Genomic DNA, 24,637 nt, shown 5'->3' on the forward strand with positions numbered 1-24,637 from the left:
TAATATTTATGATTCAAAACACTTCAAAATATAACAAAAATATTAATGCTATTGAAGAATATACACCCCTTTTAATTTAACCCAAATAAGCTGCTGCATATGTGCGTTTATGTTAGGGTGTCCGTGTGTTAGAGTGTGTGTGTATGTGTGGGTGTGTGTGTTTGAACACGAAGGGAACATAGATTTCGGCTCCGACAATCCCCTTCACACACACACACACACACACACACATACATTTGAACGCGAACATTCGCAAATACGAAGATCGCGCATATGTTTCCCTCACCCTATTTTATGTGCCTCTCTTTCTCTCCTCTCAGAGACAAAGGAAGTGAGATAAATTAATAATTTTATAAAGAAGGTGTATCAACTTTTTTTTTTATAGCTAGCCGGTTCTTTTAGTAAGTAGTAGATGTAAAATTTTTCATAGAATTCAGATATGCAATCGGTTTTTTTTGTAGACCTCTTATTTTTTAAGTAATTTAAGTTTAAAAAAAAAAAATTAAGTCGGTTTTAAGGTACTAAAACGCAACAAAATAAAAGAAGAAAATGGCCAGTAAGAACAAAAATAGTAAGATCTTTAATTTGACACCTTACTTTTAAAATTCTGTTGAGTAATTATTGAAAAAATCTATTTTTTTAACCTCGGTTTGATAAAAACTTTAGACCTAAATATTTTCTCAAACAGACATAAAAAACATGGGTTCATATATACCTTTAGAATCAGAAAAATATTACGAATCCATTGTAAGCAAAATTGAAAAAAAGTAAAAAAATAAAAAATTAAACAAATGGCCAATTGTATTTTTTGTTCAGGCAACACTATCGTCTTCCCTTTTTTACCCCCTCTTTACCCCCTTCCCATTTTTATACTCAATTCAAGAATTAAGACGTTGCCTGTACAATATAATATGATATTTTCATATAATTCCTTTTATTGTAGTTTATATACTATATTGTAAACTTTTTTTTTCAATTTTGCTTACAATGAATTCGTAATATTTTTCTGATTCTAAAGGTATATATGAACCCATATTTTTTTACCTGTGAAATAATAAAATTAAGTATAAAGTTTTTATTCTCGTGGGTTTAAAAAAATCGATTTTTTCAATAATTACCTGACAGAATTGAAAAAGTAAGGTGTCAAATTAAAGATCTTACTATTTTTGTTCATAATGGCCATTTTCTTTCTTTTTTTGTTGCATTTTAGTACCTTAAAATCGACATAATTTTTTTTTTTTTAAACTTAAATTACTTAAAAAATAAGAGGTCTACAAAAAAACCGATTGCATATCTGAATTCTATGAAAAATTTTACATCTACTACTTACTAAAAGAACCGGCTAGCTATAAAAAAAAAAGTTGATACACCTTCTTTGGCAAAATTTACAATTTTATCCAACAAATTAAATTACTTTAATTAGATTAAAATAGGTATATTAAATAAATTAGATAAATTGTGAAGTACGAAAAAATGTTGAATAATTAAAAAAAGAGGTTTATCCATAGAAACGAAGCAGAATAAAACCCTCCCTCCCTGATTGAGGGCCTTGCAAATCATAAAGTATTATTAGCATAGATAAACGTTATAAAAACAAGGATGACAACACCCATAGAAAGAGAAGCAAAAGAGAAAGAAATCTATGTAGTTGATCATAAATTAAAGGAATCGTTTCAAATTACTTCAGGGGAATATTTAATTCAGCAAAAAAGTTACCTGCCTCTTTATTTACATACTAGGAGATACGCCCTTAGCATATATTTGATCAATGTTTGAGGGGGCAGAAAGGTGCTAGGAAGATAGACTAAAACCATCTCAACAAGTAAATCTGAATGTAAGTGAATCTAACCTGAAATAGAAAACCAAACCGTTTCAGCGATTTTTGGGATCTTATATTAGACAAAAAAAACTCGTTAAATTTATATAATAGGATAAATATCCCTAAAAAATTGAATAGTTAAATTCTAATGTTAATGATCTAAATACTTTAGAATAATAGAGTAGCTTCGCTACTAAAAATAATTTATAAAACACTTACAAAATATTGGAACAAAAGTTGGAAAGATAATTGAAAAGTTGGGCAAAAAAGTTGTTTTAACTTATTTCAGAATTATTATTATTGTCAAAAGATGTATTTAAAATAGATATATTATTACCTAGATGTTGCACGATTTTCATGTACTCTAATAAAGTATTACTCACAGCAGACTTAAATAATGATACCTCCTTTTCACCCACTAAAAGCCATCCCATCCCCTCCTACTTGAACTGACCGATAATTGCGGTCCAAGTTAGAAACCTAAATCGATGACAAATTTTCTCCCGTCATTATACACATTTATTTGATTTTGGTTTAGCAGTCTTGTAAAAAAATATTATCCACGTATATTCAATATCCATTGTAATTTTTGTTTTATATAAAAGTAAATTAAAACAAGGATGGTATCATCTATAAAAACAAAGCTGGATATATCAGACAGTCAAACAAACGAAAATTTACAAATATCTTTTTTGATATTTAATATTGTGTGTAGAAGCCTTGAAAAATGATATTTAAGTCTGGTCTCAAAATTTCAAATATGAATCTGGAAATACGGACATTTAAGAGTTAAGACTTCATTGTTGACTAGCAGCTACGCCCCTAGCTTATTGGTGCTCTGTATCCAAAAATGGCAAAAAATAGCCTGAAAACATCTCAAGGCACAAATCTAAAAAAAATTGCCTTAAACCCTCCTGGGATGTATGTAAAACTTCCCTATAAAGGAAAAGTCAAATAGGACAAAGGGACTTTATGAATATGATATAGAGTTGCTATGACTTCTAAATTGTACCTTACTATTACAGGAAACATCGATTTTGAAATCGATAGGATGATTCTAAAACATGTTTAAATTAACGTTTAGAGTTTATTCAGACTTCTAAATAAAATTCTTTTTTTATAGAGAGAGTGCCCTCCTCATTTTTAATGTTTGTTTGTCGGACATTACCTATCAATTACCTCATACGGGAGAAGCTGCTGTCTGGCCATGACGCTATACTAAAACCATGTAACATCTATCAGAAAAACAATTATTTGATCACATGATCTGTGCTTAACTGTGAGTGGTTATGATTTGCGCCTGTTTTGGGCCAAGGCATGTCCACTACTCTAACTATTAATGTCGCGCAGCGACAAAGCAGCAACAGAAATATTTTAACGTCTGTAGTTATAGTAGCCGCGATTCGAACCTATCACCTAACCGACAACGAGCAGATGCGCAACGTGATTAACCACGGTCGTGTTTTTTTCCGATAGTAAGATGTGTTGAGCTTTGCTTTTATGATTTTTTTAATCCTGTGTTCATTTGTACATACAGCGAAGAAAAATTTAATTTCTTTCCAACTTTTATTTTCAATAGATTTATCTTTTCTTTTCTTTTGTAATCTAATGTAAAATAAATTCTGGAATTTTACAAATTTTTGGAACAAAGCAAACATAGTTTTTTCTATTCGATTTTCTCCAACTTATATATTTTACTTTTTCTTTCAATTTCATTCTAAATTTAATACTTTTTTCAAACACCTTTTTGAGAGAAGTAGAGAAGCTACTCTATAATTTACTTTGTCTGAACGCTATGGGAGGAATGTGATTTAGTATCCTGTTATTAAAGTCAACATTCCCATCATTAAGGGGCATATTTGAGTAAATAATAGGGTTGGGCCGGATATCCGGCAATATTATCTTTTATATTTTTTAAAATCTTAAATGGCTGTAATTTTCTTATTATTAAAGCTAGAAGAACAATTTTTTCTGAATATGTTTATCTTTATGTAAATTTTATATTACAAATCTCAAAACATAAATTTTGGAGGTGACAGCAGTACTTGGCAGCTGCCAGCCGCAAACCGACGGTTGGCAGGTAAACGGCAACGGATTTTATGAAATTGTAATATGTCATGAAGATATATAAAAAAGCCTAAGTTTAAAATTTGAAATCTTCAAGTAAAAATTTGCGGTCACAGGAACCGTTTAAAGATTTCTGGAGACCTGGAGGTTCAGGACTTGCAGGATTATACCTGGAACATGAAATCGACTTGATATATATTTCATATAAGGATGTACGACTATAGGATATTTTAGTATTAGATAACATGAAATGCTTTGTTTAAGTAAAAAAAAAATATTTTTACTTTTTACCTGAATGACCTTACCAGGTTTGCTGCCATCCTGTACCCGCCTGGAAGGAGGTATTAAAAAAATTTCAACTCTCAGTTATGTGTCATACCCATATTTCAAAAGTCACTAAGTTATAGCCCTCTACCTCTATACACAGAAAATGGGATAGAAAAAAACAGAGGGGGGGGGCAGGCATTTAACACCACCTCCCCGCCCATCCTCCAACCGTTAGGGGTTGATACTACAGATTGAGGGTAGTAATAGTTCATTAGATTAATTGCTAAGAAGAAAGATCATATAATAGTTACTTAATTTTTAAGTTTTGACCTTAATTTTATATAATAAAACACCAGTTTATGAAGATTTTTTTTGCAGGTATAGTCCCTTTTGTGGCATCGCCCCTTAAGGAGCGATTATTCGTATTTTCACAGTAGCTTTCCTCCTATTTCTAGCCCCTGCGGGTGGCTCTAACCTCGCGGGGCAATCACCTAACCAATATATAACCTAACCTAACCTAAAATAACCTATTAAAAGCAATTTTAAAAATACGACAAATCGGCCCTTAAGGTGCGTTGCCACGAAAGGGACTATATCCTTTTTTGATACTTTAATATGCAGTAATTTGGCCGGTTATCCGGCCGGATATCCGGTAATTTGGCCGGATAACCGGATATTTGCCGGATATCCGGCCCAACCCTAGTAAATAACATTCGTCATTCTTAGCAGTATGGCTGCTTTGGAGCAGCTTTTTAGACACTTTTATTTTTTTATCAAAATTAAATTTTCTGTGTTCATAAATGAACTGACAAGTAGCTTCAATGGGTCTTGCAAGAAAAGATAGATAGATTTTTTTATGAAGATTTCGAGATTTTTTTATCATTTTCAATATCTTACATTGCATTTGCAATGCTGCTCTTACCTTACTTTAAGAGCTTTGCTACCTGTAAATGTTGTCATCCTTGTTCCTTCTCCTATCTTTTCAGAATATTTTTATGATATATGCTTCCCATGGGTGTAACCAGCCTTGTTTTTTTCTCTGTAAAATATCTAAGATTTTTATTATTTTGAGACTTACTTTGGAGTTCAATATAAAACTCCATATCAAATTTCTATTTCTCCCCTAAACCTGGATGATATCCAGGCAGGTAAGGGACATTGGGCTGTTTATTAAACTAGTTCCCAAAGTCTTATAATAACGTTTTTTTTTATTCATCGGTTTAACAACCTTGGGGATTTGTATTGAACTTTGATTGGTTGATTCGTTTTGTTTGGTGCAAACGTTTTAATTACCAATTGTAATCTATATAGAGTTAATTTTGCGTATCATCATTGGGGATGTACATAAATATATCCGCCAATGTATTATCCCTTAAGATCTCTGATTAAATCACCATTCTAGTTCCCGAAGGAGAAAAAAGCAAAATGCAAACATTGAACAGAAGCGAAACTAAAAAGATAGACAAACAAAAAGACATAATGAAATGGGGTATTCCTGTCCAGTTTTTTGTTTAGGAATGAATATTTCTTACCCGAGGGAATAAATGATGGACCGATAGGTCATCATTTATTCACGAGGGTAAGAAATATTCATTCCTAAACAAAAAACTGGACAGGAATATCATTCCTATTTTAAACAAAAAACTCATTTTTTATGCTAAAATGTGGTTTAATTTTGGTTTTTAATTTTCATTTATTTCCCGGCTATGATCATTTTCTTTCTTTTATTAATTAATAAAAATTATAAAATCTTCCAAAAAAAATTAAAAATCTTCTAAAATCATACCAGGGATATAAATGAGATACCAGGGATATAAATGAGATACCAGGGAAATAAATGAATATTTACATCCACTATTTAAGGGGTTGTTTATATGGGAATGATAATTCAAATACTGATTTTTACAATTTAAATCATAAAGGCATTAGATCACTTATGAAAGGTCTTAGGAAATATATTTTTTCTAACAAACAAAAATTGACGGAATTTCTGGTGATGATTCCCATATTTGACCTCATGAAATTAAGTATTCCTAATGCAAGTATTAAATCAATGGGCCGATTATAAAATGCCTTAAATTACGATTAAATCTACCCGTTACGGACGAACAAACATTTGTTTTTTGACGAAAAACTTTGCTTTCAAATATATGTATTTGAATTTATATTTTTCACCTACCTTCGAATGATGGTAAAATCTCCCCCCCCCCCTCGCTTAAAAAAGAAAACATTTCCCCCATAGGGGCGTACTTCGTAAAGCCTCGACATATTGTAACCGTATGGTCACGGGTTCAGGCCCTTGCACCTTCTTGTATGGCCGTTGCGGCAGGTGTCGGAGACACCCAGAGATAACGTAAAATTTAACCGGAGGTTACGCAGAGACACACCAGCTGTCCAAGAGTTTGGGGGAAGAGGGACAATTCTATCTAAGAGTGGAAAGATTGTAATATAAACAGGTGGGTTGTGGGAGAAAACATGAGCTTATCAAAATTGAGGTTGGGAGGAAGAAGGGGGGGGGGGTACTTGTTGGATCGTGGTATTTGAAGGTTGATATTTACCATGGCTCTACGAAATAAAAGAGTGCTGCGACAATACAGCGGGAAAATCTTTCTGTTAATTAGCAACTTTATAATTATTAGCTAAATATAACACATAAACTAAGGCTAAAAGTGAATTATGTCACCAAACAATAAAGTTAAAGGAACAGGATATTAGTCTGACTGTTGGTAACGTAGGATCTCGCTAACCGCTGAACTGATATAATTTTTCCATTTCATTGTAGCTTCTCACAGTTCCTGAGAAGGTTTTAGGGGAGGGAACTACACCTTCCCATGATAATTCGCTACTAGTAAAAATGCCCACACAACACCCCCCAAAAAAAGAAGGTGATCCCTAATAAAGTAGAAGACGGTCTATGTGTCTGACTGTGGCGTGGGATGTTGCCATTCGCTGAACCGATATGGTTCTCCTTTTTCAGAGTAGCTTCCTTTAAGTAAAAATATAACATGGGGGAGATACCTTTGAGTAGTAAGGTTGTTTTAAAAGTTATTTCACCTATCTTTTATATTGACTCTTTTCTCTTTTTTGACTCGACACCGTAAGAGAAGTGAAAAAGAGAGAGTGATATGTAGAAAGAGAGAAAAGTGAGTAAAGTTGACATAAACACACAATACAAAAGTTTTTATCCTAAAACATTTTTAAAATCAATATCACAGAAATTTTTTGGATAAACTAAATGGAAAAGTTGGTGTAATTTTAATATAAAGAAACCACTTGAACTGGATGTCTTGCCATGGGGAGAGAGTTAGAGCAGAAGCCCTCTTCTTATTTTTTCATTGTTGTGGGGGAGGGGGGTTCTAACATAAAGGGAGTGGTAGAAAAGGGGTGTTTGATATTATATTGGCGTTTGGGGAATTGATATAAATGAAGATAAAGAAGGGGGTAAAATATAATGGTGTACCATGAGCATGATGGGAAAGTAAGGAAAAAAGGGGATGTGTATATTGCTCCCAGAGCCATGAGAATTTTGGAGCGGAGGATGTGAGAGGAGAGTTAGACTGTCATGTACTCTCACTTAACATACAAGACACAGCGGTGTCCTCGTGCACCAGCAGAAATGCAAGCATTGCAAAAGCTAAAATATCCTTAAAATAAAGTAACAGGATCTGTGTGTATGTCTGTCTGTGTGTCTGTACCGAAGGATCTCGCTAACCAACTGAACTGAGCTGGATCTTTAAATCATTTCAATGGTGGGCCAAATCGGGGTGAGCCAACTTTCCACTAAATGCCGCGCTGTGATTGGCTGAAATTCGGCGCACCCCGATTTGGCGTACCATTGAAATGATTTAAAGATCTAGCTCTGATATGGTTCTGCTTTACATTGTAGCTTCTCATAGGTCCTGGGAAGGTTTATAACTATTTTGGGGGTGGTCACCACTATTAATAGAATTAAAGTAACAACTTATCTTTCAAAAATCCATCCTTCTGAAAATTAATTCATTTTTTGCGATAAATAGTCTTGGCGGCATTAAAACTAAACTTAATCCCTAAATTTTATTCAATTATTTTTATTGTATTTTAGTAGCGAAGCTACTTAATCTTCCTTTTTTATCCGTCAGTCCGTAACACTATAGGGGACTTTTTTCGGCTCTTTTTTTTGGCCACTAATTTAATAAAAGTGTATTTTTTCTCATTGAATTCATTACATAATATACAATCTACAAAAAGTAAAACATGTGATTTGCTTTTTAAATATTTTTGGTGTTGCGGAAACACTGGGAGAGAGAACCCTTGATATGGAGAACAGCCTGTTGAGTCTCACACCCTCCCTCTCCACCAGGGAGAACCATCACACCCACCCCCACAAAATATGCATCTCCCCCTTTCTCATTTCCTTTGAGGGCTCAGTTTATATCCACCTTTTTTATCACCTGGAGAAACCATACAATTTTTTTTAAAGATGTTCTCTCGTTTTCAAAATTTTTGGGCAGTTTTAGGTCAATTGTGATACAGATTTTAGAGCTTTTTAATGTTTTAGATCCTTATTATTAATTTAGAACTCGACATATTTTTAATGCAAATAAGTACCTCCTATTTAACCTTTTGAAGGGGGTATATATATGTATATTTTGTATACAAAGATATCTATAATATAGAATAGTGCATTTTTTAGACTGAAGCTAAAGATCTCAAAAAATACTATGGGTTGTACAATTCAGAGAAGCTTAAAAATGACTTTAGATGGTATAAGGTATTTTTATGACCTCTCCAGGCCTCTTCTAGATGCTATGGGAGAAGCAACTAGTTTTCTTTTTATAATAAAGGGTAATAAGTTTTTTTCTTAACCTAAAGACCTCGGAAATTACTTGACTGTTTTGGTTTTCTTTTTAAGGAAGCCTTTTAAGCTTTTTGGGGTGGTTTTAAGCTTGACCTCCCCGCCCTAGGCTAGGCTAGGGGTGAAGCATCTCGTATGTTTACATAATGCCTAATTTTTGCCTTTGTAATATGGTTGGTAAACAAAATAAACTATGTATTCTTAAATATATCTGAGGCTTTTCTATTTATAGGGTGTGTCCGTGGTTATTACGCCTGTCTGACCTGTTTATTATCGGAGTTTTATTAGTTATTTAATACTTTTAAATATTTAAATAAAATATGTTGTATTTGAGTTTATTTAGTATAATATGGAGCCTCCTATTTTTTCGCTGAATCTATTGCCTTAACGGATCCACACCAAAAGTAACGGCGGCTCCATATTTATTATATTTATGAGGAGTTAAAACCTTTTTTTTACTGCGACAGATATGGAGATTTTATAAAAATTTATCAAACAATTATTTTCTATCAAATTTATAACATCGAACGTAAGAAAGTACATTTTATTATAATAAAAAACCATTGTTTTAATTTTCTTTGTTTTTTTTTAATAGAAATATGTTATATAAAATACATTGGATTACGTCAGATTTTAAAATAATAATCAACAGTTAATCCATCGTTAGTTGAGTTTTAGATTAAGCTTGAATGAACTTATGGATTACAAAAAAGATTTAATTAACCTACTGGTAAGATAATATTTAATGCACGTAAAAATCACATAATCGATCTGTCTTTGCGTTCGTCAGATTTTTATATTCTGCGAATGGATGCATGGGCTACAAAAGCTATTTAAAAACTTAACAAGGATGACCATATCAAAGGGGAAAAGTGAGTTTTAGAGCAAATATTGAAACAAAAAAAGAAAATCAGATCTATTTATATAAACTATATATTATGCCCCTAGCACCTAGTGGAGGCCGGGAGAGGTCAGAAAAAAAGCATAAAACCACCGAGAGCCATTTATAAAGCGTCCCTGAAAAGTACAACAAACTTGGAGCTGTACTTTTCTAGGTCATTATCTACAGACAAAGGAAATTATCATTTATATTATAGGATGTACATATTTTGTAGCATGACCGAACACTGACGGACTCAGTAAGTTGCATACATGATACAAAAAAATAGCAGTCTATCGAAAAAGCAGCAATGAAAATCACATTTTCAAGAACCCTCAATTTCTAATTATTAAAATGCCGGGAGGGCGCGAAGCAACATATGATTTTATGACTTATTCTCAATAGTATTTGTAATATAGTTATATTTACATTTAAACTCCTTGTAACCAAGTTTTCAATAAAATATTGTTATGACTTGTAAAAGGTTTTCCCATTTTTTCAATAATATAATTAGGTTTGTAAATAATATATGAAAACATTATATATATATTTTGGTATATAATATAATATATTGGGTAAAAGTTATGATAAATAGGTGTATGTACAATACATTAATGTTTATGATATATAGAAAAGCTAATATCAGTATAAAGGAAAAAACATAGATATATTACATTTTTTATTCTTTACTTTTTTATTATAAATCTACTCTAAAACTTAGAAGATCATATCCATCTAAAAGGAATTTTAAAATGGAAACACAGATTTTTAAGAATTTTTAGTATAGGGTTTATGGTTAGATTTTTGGTCACAACTTTTGGAGCATAGCTACCTTAAACATCTATCTAGATATTGAATAATTTCAAAGCTAGAACGTTCAACCTTTATATTTGCGGGGGGGAGGGGGGGGGGGGGGGATAAAATATTTCAATACTACTTGAGTAGCTTGTGGTAAAATAACAGCCCTGGATATTTCGTTGAGGTAAAAACTCATATTACTATAGTTTATGAAAAATGGAAGTTGGGGGGCCGGGGTGGGGGGGGATTTTCATAAAATTCGGGGGTGCCATATATGTGTTAGATTTGGACAGTTAGGGTGTAAAGGAGGGTAGCTACTCCAGACAAATGATAGTACTTAGAACTTCTCTATGGATAATGAAAAAAGATAAAAATGTTCGATCATCGATTTTTTAATCTAATTTTTAAAAGGACAAAAAATAGCAAGTTTCACATCATCCTTAGTTAAGTTCACAATTACATTAAATAAAAGTGCATGACTTAATAAAATAGATCTACGAAACTCTCTGGTTGAAATTATAGAGTAGCTGCGATAAGCTTCATAAAAAATCAGACAATTCTTTAGGGGTTTTAAAGGGACAAGACAATGGCCGATGAATTGAGGTACATCCCCAATGATGATACACAAAAAATACCCTTTCTGTAGGACACTAAACTTTCTAAATTCAATAAAAGTCTCCAAAGTTGTTAATCCAACGAATAAGAAGCAAATGTTATTACAAAACTTTGGTGACTATTGTAACAGCCCAGAGCCCCTCTCCCTACTTACAAATCTAACGCTTAAAAATGCAATAGAACTAACTGACTGAATTGTACTAAATTTGTAACATACTGAGGTTGGAGTCTACTGACGGAAATACTTACTAACAAAAAAGTTTTACCTTTAAAACTAATTTATGTGTTGTTATTAGTAAAATGACAAATGTATTTAATTGGCACAATAAATCAAATATCGTTTACTAATTATATATATTTAGTCCAGACTTTAATTAATATTTAGAAGCAGGACTTTTCTACGTTGAGAATATGTCTGTTTGTCATGTTCAACAGTAGCTTTATATTCTTTTATATTTATAACAAACTATGAATTATAAATAAACTTTTTTTTTGCAAAAATGCATATTTTAAAAATAAATGTAAGCCGAAATCATTTCATTTAATGTCAAATAATCAATTTTTATATCAACATAAAAATCAGGACCTGGTAGCCGCGCGTCATCCGCCAGTAAGCCTATAGGTCAGAAATCCCTCTATTCAAAAAAATTTAATTTTAGGCTTAGTCCTAGGTTTAAAGTAAACACTTTGACTTAAGTAACGTGTTTAATAAAATAAGACAATGAGAAATTAAACAATGGTTATAGAATCGTGGGTATTATTGCAGGGAAAAAATTGTAGTCAATCTAGGTTGCTAACATCATTTCTGTCATCATATCCAGTAAGAGGGGGGGGGATGGGGTAAAAGGGTTGGAAGAGGGCTTCGTTATTTTAGCCAGCTACTAGTTTCACTTTATTAGAGATCATAAAAATCTGGTGCAACATCCAAGTAACAATACTTTCATTCCACCAAATTATGTTGTATTTTTTATATAGAATTTCCAAAAAAATAGTTTTAAAAAGTCTTTCAGCAAAAATGATCTATTAATAATACAAAAATTATTTTAAAATCTATAAAACATGCGTCACTATCAATTTAAAGATAAAATATACTTACGTAGACAAAAAAAATTAAATTTTATTTAAATAAATTCTGGCTTATTCATGCTTACCTAAATTCAACTTAAAATGTATTTCTAAAGGGAAAAATGGTTTTTAGTTAAAGTTGGCATTTCTTTTGATCTAGAGTGTGATAGGATTCTGATTAGTATTCTTTAAAAAGATTCCCTGTAAAAAGTTGTTATTAAAATTCAACATTTGGCTGTTGTAATAGCCATGGTGTAAAAATAACTATTAAGATCAAGGTATTTTGTTGTGGACAATGATATTATAATTCCAATACAACAATCTCGCATAGGACCATTTTGATTAATTTTATCTAGTCGGTCTAAAACATTATAATCGTAAAAACATTCAGTATTTTAAATGTTTAAATTTATTCTTTTTTTTCATTCATTTAATGATTGAAATGAACAAAGAAATATTTTCTTTCTTGTATATTATTAATATTGTGTAATGCTAAACTATTTACATATAATGCTTTACAATTATTTAATGCACAATTTCCTTCAGCATCCTTATTCCATATCCAATAGTCTACATTGAATTCAATTTTTTTAAAATCTCTAATTCTATATTTAAATGTTTAAAGACATTTAAAATAAACGAAATATCTTTATAATATATAATAACATAAAAAATAAACAAGCTGTACTTTCAGCGCACATCGAAACAAATTTTATTTGCTTTACTACAATAACACATTCTTAAATCAGAATCCCCACCCCCTTCTACTTTGTAAAAAAAGGACTTTGTTTCTTGTTTCTAATGAGAGGTCTACCCCTGCGGGTCTCTCCTGCAATATTTTATCTAATCTTACATGGAGGGTAAAGAATGCAATATTTTTTGTGGTCCATTTAGACTTTGAGTTTAATCGCCGGCAATAATTTCCCTTAGAAATCCTTGTCGAATAGATAAATAGAAAATGGAGGGGCATGGGATGTAAAATTTCGCTTGTTTGTAAAAACAATGGACTCTCCGCCCAGATACTTATATAAATTTAAAATAAAAGGAGGAGGAGTTTTATGCTTGATAGGCACTATGAGGGAAAGCACCAAATCACCAAATTTTTCCTTTGCATGTGTACAATGTTTATGTTTTTCATGAGTACAACAACGATGAAATAGGTTCCTTTTTGTGTAATGTTTATTTTAGGAAATTAGATATATTATTACTTGGATCATGTACAAGATTTTCATGTACTCTAATAAAGTGAAACTTGTAGCTGGCTAAACTAACGACCCCCCAACCCCCTTACCACATCACCTCCCCTCTTACTGGATGAAATAACTGACCAATAGATTATGACCATGTCAGCAACATAAATTGACGACAAGTCATAATATCCACATATATTATATATCCATTATATCCAAATAATTGAGTGGCGTTTATTGTAAATATCTCGTAATTAGGTTATGGAGGACATAAAGAAACATTTTAGCAAGCCAATTCATGTATATTACTTCTTGAAAAATTATGGACCCTCTGTTGAATTTCAATTGGGTCTTTGAATGTTAGCCAATAGCTTTGAAAATATAAACACAGCTAATTCGTTCCAAAAGAGCAGAAAATAATTGCTAGCAGACGAAAAATGTTACCTAAGTTGTAATTTTATTTATATAACCATGATTATATACATACATTATTATTTAATAATTGAGAAAAAATACAAAACTTGATCATACAATTTTAATATTTTGCTTTGTAATTAAAAAATATTTTGATATTTTATGCAATTAAAGCAACAAAGCCATTCCGTAACTTTGATTGTTTAATTTTTTACATAGTTTTTTTTCTATTTTGTTAAGTTTCTTTGCGTTTTTTCTATGTAAATGTAATTCTATGCTTTTTAAGGTTAGGTTAAGGAAAGATTAAAAGATCCCTGCAGGGGGTTTTGTATAATTGTAAGTGTTTATTTCTTATTTTAGGTACAAAAAATCTGCAAACTATCAAAGTTTTAAGTTGCATCTCCAGCCATTAAAAAAAAATTGTAAATTCAGCCGAAACATTGCAGCCACCAAAGTTTTTTTCTTAAAGAAAATTAGTTTTCACAAAGTTTGATAAATATAACAAGATTTTGGTGCAAATGTTAATGCAAATAGTTTGGTTTAAACAACAACTTTATTACTTGTTTTTAGTAGCGTGGCTTCTCAAAAATTATCTACAAAAGAAGGTAAAATTAAGGACCGATCAAATACAAATGTTTGTTTATAAAATACATGGCATTATCCAATATAAATGAAACTTATAAAAATCTGAATTATTCAAAGTGATTAAGTAATATTTTGCAGACAACCAACTATGCTCAAACTGTTCTAGGAAACAATTCAACCGATTGTAAACGTTGTAGGTTGTGAGGTGATAGGAGAAAGTCACTCTAAAAATCAGCATTTGACGTCATAAAAATGAGGGATTATTCATCTCTTTTTTAGGGGTTATTTTTCCCACTTCTCCTATCTTTATCCTCATTTTTATGATGTCAGAATTTTTTTTTGAGCAACTTTCTCCTTTCACGTTGTAAGTTCATATATTTTTTTTAAGCAAAATATCTTGAACAAAACCGTCCTTGTTCATAACTTGATCTAATTTGCTTTTCAGCAAAAAAACTTAAACAGTATTGAGACATTAAGCGCAGTTACAAAATGCATTTTGGCGAGGAGGGTTTCAAATTAGATTATTTTAATTATAATTAAGTTAGAATAAAATAAAGTTTGGATTTTATTTAAATAATCGAGAAAAATTGTGTGTAATACGATGACTGATAGTATGACTGAAAACTGGTTCTAATCCAGCGGATATTAATCAGTAAAAAAGAATACCCTACTTTACCTAACCCAAATTGACATTTAAAATAGAATTAAAGTCGTGGTTCTTAGGTTCAGAATGAGACTTATCGAAAAAAATTTGGAAATAAAACTTTGTTTTCAGAATGAAAAATGTGAAAAAATGTTGACTTTATGTTATGTGATATTAACTAGGTAGCGGATACACACTGTGCTAGGATAGATACACAGGTTGGTTACATTTTATAAAGTTATGATATGCAATTTTTTGTTGTTTTATATATTTTTAAAATTTTTCTTTAAGGTTTATTTTTACCTTGTATAATGATTTATTATTTGGATGTTACACCAGATTTTCCTATTATATAAAGTAGTAAGCTTTTTTTGTCTGTAGCGAAGGATCTCGATAACCGCTGAAGCGAAATGGGTCTCCTTTATAGAGTAGCTTCTTATAGACCCAAGGAATGATTTTAACTATTTTGGGGAAGGGTGTGTCCACCATCCCAAGAGAAATCATCCATAGAAAAATTTCCCCCTTTACCATAAAAAATTTCTTTCACTTTATAGAAATAGAATTGAAAGTGAATGGTAGACTTCCCCTAGAGGCCTCTAGGGGGGTATCCGCTAGTACTCTGATAAAGTAATACTTCAACTTGCAGCTCGCCAAAATATATATTAGCAAATATTAACAAGCTAAACTGACGACAAATTTTCCCAGTCAATATATCCACATATATCCTAAATCCATTGCTGATTTGTTATAAAATTGTGACTGCAGCACAACACATGCACAATTATGGGGCACAAAGGTCAAGTTAACACAAAGGAAAACAGGGATATAGGGAAATGGAGCAAAAAATAATTGATTTCCCAAATAATAGAAAAAATCATTAAACCTAAATATCCTAAGAAGCTAATTAATGTAAGGAAGACTAGGTAGAAGGGTATAACTTTTTCTTCAACACTGATCTATCTCTGTGTTCTGTGTTACACAGAGGATTCTGCACAAACTGCAGTGTGGCAACTTTACATAAGCAAATATAGTCACAAATATGCTACTTGTTATTTTGAATGAAAACATTTTTGCTAATTTGTTTGAAGTGCTAAAGCCTGCTATTTGACCTATTAAGAGCAATGTAGAGTAGCTATGATTCTAAAAATATTTGAATTATTAATCTTTTAAGGATCAAACTCAAAGTTTTATATTAAACCTAAATATTTAAACTTATTTGCTAATAAAACCAACCTTAAACAGTTGACATAAACAACATGTATATAAAAAATTCAATGTCTAAACATACAAACACTTAGATACATACACATAATGTACATACACAAACTAACAATTTTTACTTACGATAATAGGTAGATGCATTAAAAATATATAACAATTTAACCTTTATATAAAGTAATAAAGTTTATTTGTCTGAAGCTTAGGATTTTAATAACTGCTAAAAGGGTTAATTCCCCTTTATAGGGAAGCTTTACATAATACTCGGGCTGGTTTTAGACTATTTTGAATTGTTTTCAGTTTAAAAAAAAAAAAATTAAGACTATTCTTCAGCCCATAGATGCTAGCGGCGCACATTTTTGCTTTTGTGTAAAGATCATTACATTTATTATGAAAAAGCTTTCAAAATATTGTTACATATCCGGCTTTTAGATTAAACGTTTTGTAAAAATCTAACAAACATAAATTACAAGAAGTAATTAAGTTTATGTAATCGATTTATAATTACTTGTATGTTGCACCAGATTTCCATGTACTGGTAATAAATGATACTCCCAGCTGGCTAAAAAACTCCATTACCCCTATCCCCTACCCTACTAATAAATAAACGAACTGGCCAACAATTGAGACCCATATTAGCAACCTAAATTGACGACAAATTTTCCCCTGTCAATATATCTACGTATTATATATGCATTGTTTGTACAGATTACTTTTAACAACAGAAGAAAAAATATTGTAATCTCTTCAAAACGACGAATTTAATACAAAAAATCGTTTGTATCATTTAAAAGCCCTTTAAAGACTTTCGTAATTGTAACTCCTTTTAAATTGTTTGAGTATTTAATACTTTTTTACTGAATAAGCCAATTAAAGATTAACATAGGAGCCTAGTTATGGAATGGCTTCCTTTTAATATAAAATGAATGTTATAGCAGATTGTTATTTTACCACTTTCTAATTGGATCAGTCAAAAATAAATTGAATCCCACTAGGTCACTCAAGAAAAGGTGTTTTTACAAAGTAAAATGAGAAAAAATATGTTGCACATAAGATAAAAAAAGATTTATTTGTCTGTTAAAGTATGTTATAGATATAAATATGGAATTTAGGTTGCTAATACTGAACTCGTTACTTGGTCAGTTTGTTCATCCAGTAAAGGGAAAGAAAATGGAGTAAAAGGGTGGAAGGAGGGTGTCGTTATATTAGCCAGCTAGAAGTACCATTTAAAAAAACGCGAGAATATTTACTTCTCCGTATGAAGACCCATAAAAGAATATTTGTTTTCTTCTCAAAAGAATGAGAAAGTGAAAAAGATAGAAGATGTTGTAGATTCAAGAGCGTCCACAAGGGGGGGGGGTACAGAAATAACCCCATTTTTTAGTTAATAGGGGAGGGCGGGGCAAGTAAGGTAAACGCCTAAAACCACCCCAAGACATTTATAAAGCCACTCTGATTCGGATGAGTATTTTTCGAGATCTTTAGGATAGTGGACATATATTGTTTCTAACCCCTGCGGGGGGCTCTAACCCTGGGGGGCCAATTATCAACCCTGTGGTGCAATCACCTAACCCAATATAACCTAACCTAACCTAACCTAAAATAACCTATAAAAAGCCATTTTAAAAATACGACGAATCGCCCATTATGGGGCGATGTTACAAAAGGGACTATTTCCGACCTTTTTTATTGATCAGTATGTTCATCCAGTAGAGGAGATTGGGACTGGGTAAAGGGTTTGGATGGGGAGTATCGTTATTTTAGCCAGATGCGAGTATTGCTTTATTATAGTACACATAATAATCTTGTGCAACATCCAAGTAATTTTAAGATAAATTTTCCACCAAAAAATTACTTCAATTATACAATATGTTAGGTTTATTTTTAGGTCTTAATTTTTACTAACATACGTCAGTGATTCACTCTTTTTATTTTTAGCCTTTTCAATAAGAATCTTTGACGTAAGGAATTTAAGTAAACCTAAAAGTAAAAGAAACCAAATGCAGTTTCAAATTATGAATTCATATACGTTCAAGGTTGGGTTTAAAGTGGTGTTTAACACTCCCCCCCCCCCCCACTCATAATTTTAAAAAAATACATTATATTACCCCTCTCAAACCTTTGCAACCCTCTACCCCCCCCCCCCCCCACAAACTCCATCTAAATAAAAAGCTTGTATGTCGATGCAAAAGTTAAGAACTTTTGATAAAAAAAATATTAGCTAAATGGTAAACTTTGAAAATAGAGAAAATATGGGATTTTTTAAAACAAGGACGCAGCAAATTTAGTAATAAAATCGTTTATTTAATGTTTTGCTAAAGATTTAGGTTTAGTAATGGTTGTAAATTTTATGCCAAATATTTGGCATAAACCTGCAATAATTCAAAGTTTTTAGGTTAAACAAACAGTGAAGCATGCAAAAATTAGATTAGGATATAAAATTAAATTGTGGAATAGCAACTATCATGTAAATATAATATCAAAATTAACTCTTGTAGAATGTCAGAACTTAATAAACATTAATTTGTAGGTCTAAACAAAATTGTACGTACATACATTATTTGCATACTTTAATTTTTAGGATTTGATTTTAGAGATGCCTCGCTTATAATACCTTGTTGTCCTAGCAATCATTACTACAAAAATCAAATGAATATGAAAATCATATAATAGAAAAAAAATTTGCGAAAAAAGATAAAAATCAGCTTTTTTTTTAGGGGATGTACGGACTTTCAGGTAGCGATTATAGAGTTGCTACGCTTCTTAAATCTTACCAAATTGTTATAGGAATCATCATACTAAGTTTGAAATCGATAGGACAATTCTAACATTTCTAACGAAGAGAGCTAACCGTTACGGACGGAGAGACCTACCTTAATTCTGGAAAGCTTCGTTTTTAAAAACGAAATTATGAATGGGTTGAAATAAATAAATCCACAAAAAAGTTACTTGAGACGGGAACTGTCAATTCTAAATATAGTTATAACAAAATAAGTTTTCTTGTTAAAGCCACCAGAAAATGTAGCCCTCCTTTGTAAACAAGGACGATTATGGCAGAAAACAGCAAAGATTCTGGATTTAAAAATAAGCTGTATTAATGTATAAAGAACATAAGGTTTAAAAACATAATTGTTATAAATACGTGCTTTAAGCAGCTATAAGTAAAAAAGGGCCAGTAATGAATTATAGCCATGGTCGTCCAAGGGTGGGGGTAAAGGGTTGTTTACCCCCCTTAAACTAAAAAAAGAAACATTTTCTTCCATGAAACAAAAATATAAATACTTCAGTTTACCCCCCTCAATATAAAAAGCTTGGACGTCCCTGATAATAGCTGACATTTTGAACATGTCTCAACTCAAATGGCACTGCTAATTCAATTATATGACATTATTAATGGGCCACGGCTGACATTTCATAGACATGACTTTGATTTTTATGACAATATGACGAAATTATTATGCTGTATCAAACAAAATAAACCTTTTGAATATGAGAAGAAAGTATTTTTTCCACTCTCACTAGAAAAGGAAAAGTGAAAAGAAAGAATTTCAAGTCTGTTAGTCTGTTTCCCTTTTCCATTGAAAACCGATACAATGATTTACACAGACAAAACTTACTGATTTATACTACATTTACAAAATGTGTACCCTAAATCAAAATGAGTTCACATGCTAGTTTGTTTGACGAATAAGTACGTTAGGAAATTTAGAACCGAGCAACTCCAAAATTATGGATTGTTCGTATATATGTTGCTCCTTGTTTTTGTTAAATTTAAGTAGTTTCTCTATTAAATTTCAATCCATGATCAAAACGAAATCATCACATTATTGTTGTAAATCATGTTTAATAAGCATAAGAATTCAATAAGAATAATATGATAAATCTATCTTTTCTATTCCAAATATTTTAGTAAATTATGTTTATATTAACCAATACAGATATCATGATCAAATACAACTAAACCACAAAATACATAACAACACATAGCTTTACAAAATGGCATCAAACAATCTTAAGAAATTGCAATGGTTTCGATATAAATTTTTGTTCAATTAACTACTAACTGACAATTTACCTTTTCAGCACCAATGACCAGTAACCATTGATGAAAAGTATAAAAGAATAGGGATAGATGTGTGTCAGTGTTTGTCTGTAGAAAAAAATTTAGCTTACCACTGAACCGATATAGTTCTTCTTTACAGTGAAACTTATCAAAGGTCCAGGATAGTTTTATAACAATTTTGGTGGTGGGTACCTCCTACAACCTTAGAAAAATCGCTCTGAAAAACTACCACCCCCCCCCCCCCAACCCCCATTTTTTTATAAAATAATAATACTGATAAGGGAAGGTACCCCTTCCTTCCCCTTACTCTAGTACCCCTAGATGCCTGTAGTGTCGTAGCCGCCATAGTATTAAATATTCTTCCCAATATGAAGTTTACTTTCTATTATATGATCCTATATCATAAATTTTAATCAAAGTTTAGAAAAAGTTTGGAGAAAACATTTTATGTCTTGCCTCTTTAGCGTCATTGGCTTAAAAGGTTCAAGTTCTTGTGTATTAAAACTTAACATCATTTTATCATACAAGTAGCTGCGCCCCTAATTATACCTTTAAATGTATTTAAGGTCATTTAAATAAATGAGGGGAATTTTTATGGTAACCCTATCCTCCCCCTCTAAAAAATGTTTCCTCGTATAATCGACTCGATCAAAAAAATCGCACAGAGTGCCCACTTTGGCACTGGCAACCCCCCCCCCCCCCTCCTTCATTTCTAAAAAATTTGAAATAATGGGGGGTTAATTTTTTGTTGGTTGCTTATTACTTTAGGTCAGGTTTGGTAAGCTTATAATTAGTAAGAGGTCCAGCCCTGCAGGGTTAAGGGAAAAGATAAAACTACCTCTCCCGCATTATTTAATTTTTTTTAAATAAGAGGGGTTACTAGTGCAACACTGGCAACTTGTAGAAAGTCACCTAAATGTGTTAAGGAATAGCCAAAAAACACACGTAATTCAATTTTCTAGCCATTTACCTACTTTCCATTCTAAAAAAATGCAACGTTTGATAAATAGGAATTGACAGCTGTAAAATTGAAAGCATTATCAGTTAAGAATTATTTACGTTTACCTATATCCAAAATAAAACAATGTGTAGTTGATATTTGAAGAAACATATAGTTTTTTTTTCGATTATTACCAATTGTTTATTGTTTAGTTCTTTTGTATAAAGTACAAGCTTCTTCCTACTAGCTACTATAATAAGTTAATCTAAAATTCAATATAGTTCATGTCAAAAACATTGAGGAAGGTAAAAAACCAAAATTGCATATTAATACATATTTCTTATAACCTATTTATAGTGTACAAGAAAAGGATATTAGTATTTATAATACTAGCGGCTTCGTCCCTAGCCTCTAGGGACTTTGCCCCAAGAGGTTTTATGAACCTAATTTTTCGTAATTTAGATTTAAATAAAAACTTTTATTTCTAAATTTTTTTTTGGGGGGGGGGGGTTAGTCGACCCCACTATTTTAATTTTAGTTTTATTTTTCATTTTTTTTTTGGGGGGGGGGTGGTTGGGATGTCCCATCCCCCGGAAAATAGTTATAAACCTTCCAGGGACCTATGAGAAGCTACCCTGTAAAGGAGAACCTGATCGGTTCAGCGGTTAGCGAGATACTTCGGTACAGACAAACAAACAGACAGACATCGTTCTACTTTGTATTATAGATATTTCTTAATGATTAATTTCTGTCTGTTAATAAAGAAGAACATTGTGTAATTAAGATTATGTTGTCTTCAGCCGCGACTAAGGTTCAAATTAAAACATTATTAGATATACCTGCTAAAATTTGATTTAAATTGATTTATTATAACTTGGATCTTACACCAGATTATCAATTACTCTAAATAAGTGAAACTTGTAGCCAGCTAAAATAATTATTCCCACACCTCCATCCCACCCCTTTACCCCATCCGCTCTTCTCTTACTGGATGAACAAACTGACCAAAAAGTGATGTCCATGTTTGCAACCTAAAATGACGACAACTTTCCCCTATAATAATATCCACGTATTTTCTAGCTAATAATTATTGATGTGCTAACTTCGATTCCGAGAAAAATTAAATTTATTTGTGTTTTTCAACTTATAATTTATTTAAAACACATTGTTTGTTAAGCAAATATGTAAAAGTACTTTGTTTTTCAAGGTGTTGCCGAAAATCTTCTACTATTTTTTAAAGACAATAAGAAAAAAATTAAAAGTTAAGTTAATTTATTGCAATATACATATATTGGTTAAATGCAGAATATGAAGGATAAACAACGATCATTAACACTTGTAGAGTGAGGGGTTATGAGGACAATGGACGATGAATAAAAATTTTCCCTTCATAAAGATTGAAATTATTGGAGGAAAAGTTGAGACGCTGTTACCTTATGCATCCAAATCAAGAGGCAATATGAACTCTAAAATATTTTTTGGCCAAAATCAGTTTATAAACATTGATTGGCAGTATTCATTTCATTCCCATGTCTTGTCTCCCCCCCCCCAAAACAGTGGACACCATTGTACTTCAATATATTGATTTATCTAATTTATGTAAAAATGTATTTTTTTCCATAAATGCAAACTTTTTAAACGAAACTTAATTTCCTAGAAAAAAAACTTTACTCCCATGGAAAGGAATTAACATTCTAAAGGGGGAAAAAAGGGGGACACAGTACAATCTGTCCCGATTTTGTATTACTTTTGCGGAACATTTTTCCAGTTACGTCATATTCAAAAGAGATGGGGAAAACCCCCTTTTCTCCCATCTGTTTTTTCTTCCCCCCCTTCCCTTTTTTTTCTTTCCCCCTTCTCTTTTTCGGGAAAGAAAAATATGACGTAACTGGAAAAATGTTCCGCAAAAGTAATACAAAATCGGGACAGATTGTATTGTGTCAAAAAGGGGATTGTGTTGTGTCATGCTTTTTAAAACTTTCGATATTAAACTTTTTAAATATTATTGTTTATATTTATTTAATTATTTACTTGTACATGGTTATTTTTTCTGAAACTTTCCCTTTGTTTTCCAAAAAGTACGTTTCAAATCAATCAAGAAAAAATGTTTAAAATGGCTAAAAAATTATCTTTCCAACATTTCGATGGACAATCTATTATATACCAACAGAGGGATAGGCAAGGGTTATAAAGTAGCTTCTCCTCCACTTCATGTCTGTAAATTTAAAAAACTAAAGGACTCTTTAGTTTTTACTCACTTAAATTGGGAATCTAAATGGATGAGATAATAGCTGATGATTACACACAAAATTAGCCCTTCTGTAGATTGCAGTTAGTGGTTGATACGGTTGGACACTCAACTTAATGAACCAACCAATCAAAGTTCAGTAAAAGTCCCCAAACTTGTTGATCCAACGAATAAGAAATGGGTGACTTATTTTGATACCAAAATAAACACACCCATCTCGAATTAAATCAAGGATAGGAGGAGAGCAACTCTTATATTAACCCTTACAGCTCGGGCCCCAATTCCCACCTTTGAGCCCCCCCCCCCCCTCTATCTCGGCTCCTGTTACAGATAAAGACGTAAAATTTTTTTCTGGTGGTTCATGTGTATTTTTAGAGAAAATTACTTTTTCTAGTCATAGCGGCCAGGCCGCTCCTTAAACCGCTTTTTAGCGGCCAGCCGCAAAATTTTAAAACAGCTGTAGAGCGGCCAATTTTGCAGCTAGGATGACCAAATTTTAGGACGAACTTTTATTTTTCATAACAAAAAAATTACTTTTTCTGATCATCGCCGAAAAACGGCAAATAACGGAAACCGCCATTTTCGGCGGTTACGGCGGTAAAACGGCGGTTGGCGGCGCCAATTAATATTTTTATCTGTTTGATGTAGCTCAAGGATTTACCAAAAAAATTTATAGGTCTCTAGCTGTAATAGAAGCCACGATATTCATGATATATGTCTGTAGTAAAAGCTGGACAAAAATCGGTCATAAAGTCGGTCAGGGAGCGGTCAAACGGTCATAACGAAACTTTTCTCAGAAGGTCATTGATATCTAAGTATTCACCAAAAAAAATTTTAGGTTTCTCCTTATACACAAAAGTTATAATGTAGAAATTAAGATTTATTTAGAATTTTTTTCTTATTTTGGTGCTACCCAACCGACTTTGACCGGACACCACGACCGACACAGACCAGATATCGTAATAAAATCAACTCTTGCCGACGTATAATT

The 24,637-nt window shown here is 31.8% G+C and overlaps 2 protein-coding genes across 3 annotated transcripts in view; one reads left to right on the top strand and one right to left on the bottom strand.

The window, feature by feature from the left end:
* The window catches only part of LOC145311954 (uncharacterized), a 214,592-nt gene that overhangs the window by 82,952 nt on the left and 107,003 nt on the right, over positions 1 to 24,637 (bottom strand). The gene's annotated exons all lie outside the window — the stretch shown is intronic.
* Positions 15,278 to 24,637, top strand: part of LOC145311956 (uncharacterized) — a 51,723-nt gene continuing 42,363 nt past the window's right edge. For both annotated transcript variants that reach the window (XM_080151029.1, XM_080151030.1), the window contains exon 1: positions 15,278 to 15,395. The gene's annotated coding sequence lies outside the window, so the exon portion shown is untranslated. The remainder of the gene's footprint in view (positions 15,396 to 24,637) is intronic.

Source organism: Acartia tonsa, chromosome 2, assembly GCF_053477335.1.
Source record: "Acartia tonsa isolate MP-2025a chromosome 2, ASM5347733v1, whole genome shotgun sequence".
NCBI lineage: Eukaryota > Metazoa > Arthropoda > Copepoda > Calanoida > Acartiidae > Acartia > Acartia tonsa.